General features: G+C 41.0%; 1 long non-coding RNA gene across 1 annotated transcript; it reads left to right on the forward strand.

Annotated features, from left to right (window-relative positions):
- Positions 1 to 2,671: 2,671 nt before the first annotated feature.
- LOC142064955 (uncharacterized) lies at positions 2,672 to 5,627 on the forward strand. The gene is made up of 3 exons (XR_012663247.1): positions 2,672 to 2,741; positions 4,820 to 4,934; positions 5,561 to 5,627. It is a non-coding gene; the product is annotated as an uncharacterized LOC142064955 (long non-coding RNA).
- Positions 5,628 to 6,372: the final 745 nt, after the last annotated feature.

Here is a 6,372-nt window from a genome sequence, read left to right on the forward strand (position 1 = left end):
TAAATGGGCTTTCCTAGGAGCAAAACAAAGAGTCTGACGTGTTGTCTCACAGCAAGGAGCAGTGGTACAACATGATTTTTCAGTTTGGCTTTCTTGAACATAACAACAGCTCAGGATTGCACATTGTAAAGTAAGTATTGCTGCAAAAAGTAGTGCGGGAGTTTCTTGTCAATAACCTGGGTCCACTGACGCCTCTTGCTTTGCTAGCATAAAGAAGCCTTTATATTCTGCCAGTTCAGTCAGAGCTGGCCACTGGCATCTAGGCAGTGGTGCTGTCAGACTGGCGTTTTAATTGTCAGAAGACAGAGACGTGGGTCTTTTTATAGAAGCTAAACAAGCCGAGTGCACCAGGATGCTTTTCATTGTCTCTAAAATCAATCTTCCAATGAACTGAGCAAAGATTCTCCTACAGTGGCAAGTTTTACCAGGTCTGTGCTTTTCTTTGGAAGTTGTTATTATAGCAGGTTTTCTCAATGTAAGAAAGAAAATGGGAAAGCAGTGCAGGAGTACTAGAAAGCCTGCAGCCTCAGAGTAGTTTTAATCCCTCCATGTCTTCCACTGCCTCCCCCTGGGCCACAAATGTGTCCCTACTCCGCTGGGATGACAGGTGCTTAGCCTGGTCTGAGCACTGCAACCCTCCCTCTCCAGGAGCAGGACACCTCCCCAGGCTGAGTTCCTTGGACATCTGTATTGGCAGCTGTTAAGAGGCAGACACGAGGTCCTCTAACAACTGCACATAATTCAGATGACTGCTCTGGAGATGTTACCGTCTAAATTAATGAGTTCACTTTTAGACAATTGATAATTCAATTAAAATGTAAGAGAGAGTGAATAGTATGTGCTTATGTGCACTCCTACTGCATTTCCTTTTTTAATAAGATGAGCTTCTTGCAATTTCAGTAAAACTCAGAAATATTTACATTACTGTTAAAGTGCCCAGTTGGTGTATATAGTCACATTTCAGTAATGAGAACTCGGATACTAAACAGCACAGTGCGGCAACTGTTGTGTTATCTGGTGCTATGAAGACAAATGGAAAAGTAGCTGTAAAGGATATAAAAATATGGAAATGTTATTTCCAAGTGTAGAGAGCCTGCTGGGGAAGAGGGAGAGAGGAGGAAGACAAGGTTTCTTCTAAAATATGTGCCCTATTCAACAAGGTACCTAAATATAAATGTGTCACTACTGTTGATTTAAATGAAGATAGGAAAGGGCATCATCAGCTTCTATTTCACTGTAGGCTTACACTGTATACGATTTCTTTAGTGACCTAAAGTATTCTTACAACTAAAATTTCAATCAAAAACAGGTGCTTTAAAATAAATAGACTTAACTTCCTTAATACATGCAAACTGGAGTTCACAGTTAAACCACTGAAAAATGCAAAGGCCAAAGAAAGGTAGAAGTATCTCTGCTGGTAAAAATCTCAGCCCAAATGAAGTTTGTGGGAAACAGAGTGACTATAAAGAATAGGCTTGGATGTAGTAGAGTGTGCAAATAAAATGACAATGTAACATGAGGTTTAGATAACAAATCAATTGGAGTAAACAGGAAAAACTGTAGCTCTAAAATTGTGCTACATTAATTTGAGAGCAATGCTAAGGAAGTCAAAATTCCCCAATTAATTCTCTCTGAAATTATGATGGCTATAGCATATAGATTAACTTTGGAGAGCAATTGGTGTTTATCTACATAAGTTCCAGGAAGGGAGATCATAAAATGAAGTTCTGTTTAGTGATACCTGTTTTAGTGTTATCCCTGTTACAGGGTGTTTATTAGAAATATTGTTTTCTTTAACAGCTTTTCTCTCCCATCCTCAGTGGTTGATATTGTTCCAGCAAGGAAATCCTGGTGGCTTTCAGAACAGCAGCAGCAGAGCTGGTAATATTTACTGGGTATGATGGACTAGAAGCTGGCTCATTCGTGGGGTGTTCTCTATCTAGGTTTTGTCAATATTCACTTTCCACACCTATTTCATAACAACACCACTGATTTATTGGTTAAATCATAAGAGTCCAAAGAACTGAACTTTGCATCAGAGCTTTCCCACTAGCTGGTGAGTTTTTAAATTAACCATTTATCTTCCATTTGTTATCTCCATAAAATGGAAACTGCTTGTCAAAAAAAAGAAAAAAAACCCCACCCACCACAAATGGCCACTGAATTTGAAGCTAGGACATTTTTATATATCTTAAATTGTTCATAATTTTATCTTCTAACCAATTTTAGTTAAAACTATGGTGTTTTTAATTTTTGAGTGAGTGAATATTAGTATCTACTAGGAACTGCTCCCACAGTTGAGTTAAACAAGAGCCATACAGAAAGCCACCTGAGTTTTTGCCAGGGTGAATAACTGAGCTTCCCATGAGCAGATTTCTGGAGAAGGTTAACAAGTGTTTGCTCATGTAAGTGTAAACATGCTTAGTTTTTTGGAGAGTCCTTAGCTCTGATTGCTGAGAAACTGGGATAATGCAGTGCAGCAAAACCAAGTATTTTTTTTCTAATCAAGGCTTACTTGGATTTTTCACTGTTTCCTATTCCCCAGTTGAAATTTGCTGCATCTTGTAACCATTTAACATGTACCTAACCATCCATTATGTCCTGCCTTATTCTCTTTTAGATGAAAGAGCCATGTAAAAAAAGAAATCACTAACCCCTGTGACTGAATTTGAGCGATTATGTCAATGGAATTAACACATTGCCATTGTTGAATGGTCTCCTGTGGTTATACAAACATCAAGGTAACACATTCCCAAAGCAGAGGACATTACTGCCGCGATAGTGTTGTTTTGAGAATATTTCTCTCTGCCAAAATACTGATGTAGATGCAGTATTTTGCCTGGTGGAGGATGATGTTAAAAAAAGAAAAAAAAACCGTGATTTTGTTGCTTTTATTTTTGCTGAATTCTGAGGTATTCATTGCAGAAAATTTATTACATTGTTTGGCTAAACATGGAATGAGAGTACAGGTACGTGGAGGTTTATTTAAGATTAATTGTCAATGGCAAATAAATGACAGCTCTCTTAAGGGCCTGACTTCGTTCCTGAAGAAGACCTTCTGGAAAAGTTGGTGCAGAACTGCCTTCAGGAAACCCAGGGTTCTTCAGCCTGGGGAGAGTTTGCTGGAGAATAATTGTCTCCTGTACTAGCTTCCCCATTAGCATAACTTTCATCCCTGTGAACGGAAATAGGCTGAGGCTGAAATACCTTTGGTATGTTGCTGAGTAAATTGTTGGTAAGATGCAAGTTTTGGTTTTACCTTTGAGGATGGCAAATAAATCATGAGGCATGGCTAGTCAGGTAACTTTTTATCTGTGATAATCCCACTGTGTAGTAGGCTCATGTCACTGTCTCACCTAATGCGAGAAAGAAATAATTAATGTGGATGTTGCACAGCAACTGTTTTGTGTTCCTTGTGTCTTAAAACCATTAACGGTGGCTGCTTTACAGAAGCCAGAGCTGGTCAGTGGACATGCAGGTAACAGTAATGATTTCCTTTATTACAAGTTTCCTGATCCTGGTTGCAAACGGAGAAAGAACCTGTATTTCTGCAAGTATATTTTCATTTGTCTTCAGGCAAGAAAAAATTTCAGGCAGTAAGTGCTAAACCAGAACCTGACAAGTTCTCTTCCTAAATACCCCTTCTTATGTTTTACTTCTCTGCAGTCACTTTTAAACAACGAGTCAATGGGTTTGCTGCATTTCTACTTGTCAGAGACCATAACCCAGGTATTGAAAGGTGGGAAGTCAATCTCAAGGTTGATCTCACCAGGCACAGACAGACATATCCCTCTCCAGAATTTGAGACACACCCACTGCCTCCACCAGAGCTAAATCAGTTCTGGAAAAAAGGACTTAATTTTGCAAAGCTGAATCTGGCACTTTCATGAGCACTAGGACTGAAACAGAAGAGGGAGGTACTGTCCATCTTGGTTGTTGCAAAAACAGCCCTGGGTTGGATTCCTCAAAGACAGTGACTTTTCACCACGGGGAGTGTTTGTTTCTGGACTGCTCTTGGATAACAAGGGGTAGAAAAGCAAGTTGTGATGGAAGGAGGGAGGAGCTCCCTGTGGCAGGACTTTGTCAGGACATGGAAATGACTTGGTGAATCATGAACACTGCATGAGTTAAACTAAGTGGACATGGTTTGTGTAAACTGAAGTCCTTTTTTTCTCCCTTGAGGGCTGTTTGAAGCTCTCTGAAAGCAGAGAGAAGAGCTAGTAAACTTGGTGCTTCAGAATTGCAGAGAAACTGCTTCTTTCATCCATGGATCAATCTTTTGTCAGCCCTAACACAACGGCTGATGGCTTTAGTGTATCTCCACTGTCATCCAAAGGCACTTCTTGGGAAATGAAGCTCAGTGGCTCAATAACTTGTCACCTTTCCCATCACTCTGGCCTAGGTCTAGGAGTGGGGAAGAGGAGTGCTCTACCAGGCTCAGCAACATTTAGATTGCAGTCACACCTCCCTTGGCAGTCAATAGCTGGTCTTTTGTGAATTATGATGTGTGGAAATATAGGATTTTATTTCTGTAAATCCTCAGCTGGATACAAAAGCTGATGGCAGGACCCCTGAGCCCAGCAAGAGGATTCCAATGCAGAAGCACGCACAGCCCATTATATTTTTTTTTCTTCACTGTGTCTTACCTTTCATTTTCTTCTTTCTTTCCACCTTCACTTTTCCATACATTTTTTTCTACCGCCTACCCACCAGTTTTGTTTTGTTTTGTTTTTTTGTCAAGTACACAGGATCTCCTGAACAAGTAGGGGACAGCTCTTGTGAAGAACAGGATTTATAGAGCCCTTCTGCTCTTCTCTAGGGTTCTTCAGGAAACCTGTCTGCAGATGACTCGCAGCACCATTGCCAAAATGGGCACCAGCCTTGCAACAGCTGCAGCTTTGGCAAACAGCAAATAACACTAGTGACAGTGCCAGGTAGGAGAAAGTGGTACATCATCTAAGTCACCTAATATGCTCATGATTTTATCACCTCAGACTGTAGTAAAGTAGTTGCCTATATATTGTGAGACCTAAAAGCCTAGCAGAAAACTCTTTGGGGAAAAATTCAGCATGATTGCCATAGTTTATTTCCTCTTGATTGACACTCGGGCTCCATCGTCAAGATTGTGAACAAAAGGCAGGCCTAACCATTGTTCAGGGTTGTTGTTGAGGTTCAAATCTGAGCATTAAAGATACTTCCTTTTTGAAATTCACTTGATTTGCACTCTGGCTCCCTTCTGGATGATTGGTGTTTCAGATCTGAAGCCCTCTTAAAAAACTTGGGCAGCTTTGAAACATATCAGTATATGGTGTGAGAAAATTATCTCAGAGGAGAGGCAGACCTACTGTCCCAAGAGACAAACGAGGATGAAAGGAGTGGGTAAAAAGGAGGGCTTTGTGTGTTGCGGTAGCTGTCTGGCGTGTTCTGTTGGTAGTTGCACTTTTTCACTTCCAGTGGAGCACTGGGTAGGTACTCGTATCAACCCTGAAGTGGCGGTACTCAGTTCTGCTGTTCCCCACTGTGCAAACACATGTTCCATCCTTGTAACTACTACTTTCAGGCCTGACCCTCACTCCGTCTCCCTGATGGTGATGAACATCATACTTTTGGACAATACCCACTACAAGTGAGAAGCTGTTGGGAAGGCTGATCCTGCCTTTCCCCAGGTACTCTGTCCAGATTCTCCAGTTCTTAGGAGTCACTGGAAGAAAGAAGCAGCCTCCTTTCAGAGAATTAAGATCACCAGTAAAGCTCTGAAGCAGTGTGATCATGTAAGAGAAGCCTGGACATTTCCCTCTGCTTGCATCTACGCCAAATGTGTAGCACTGTAATCCAGAGTCCGTAAGTAACCTGTGGTTGCATTGCACTGGGAAGCAGTCTGCCCATATGGCAGTAGAACATACTTTCTTCTTCATGGTCCCAGAATTCATTTAGTATTCGTTCAAAGAGTCCTAGGAATAAGAGATGAGCAGGTGTCTCAGAGCCTCCTTTGCTGCTCATGTGAAGGCAGGATTGTTCTCTGCAATACCACTGGTTTGTGCAAAAATCATTTAAAAGTCTAATACAATAAGGGCTTTGCCTGGTATTCGGTGAACAGGCTGCCCTTGCACGGCCGGTATGTTTTTTCCTGGATACACAAATTGCTTCTCTCTCATTTTCATCACTACTAATGAATATAATTATATCCCTTTGTAGTTTATTAATTCCTCTGTCATCTGTATGTTTACAACCTGCAGATATGTTCATTTCTTCTTTGTGCACAGAGCCATCGGTCATTGAAGCTTTACTTATGAACTCTTCTAATCTTTTCTGATGTTCAGTTCATCCAGCATCCCTCCAGTTCCCCAGTAGCTTTGATAATGAGGTGATGAG

This window comes from Phalacrocorax aristotelis, chromosome 15 (assembly GCF_949628215.1).
Source record: "Phalacrocorax aristotelis chromosome 15, bGulAri2.1, whole genome shotgun sequence".
Classification (NCBI taxonomy): domain Eukaryota; kingdom Metazoa; phylum Chordata; class Aves; order Suliformes; family Phalacrocoracidae; genus Phalacrocorax; species Phalacrocorax aristotelis.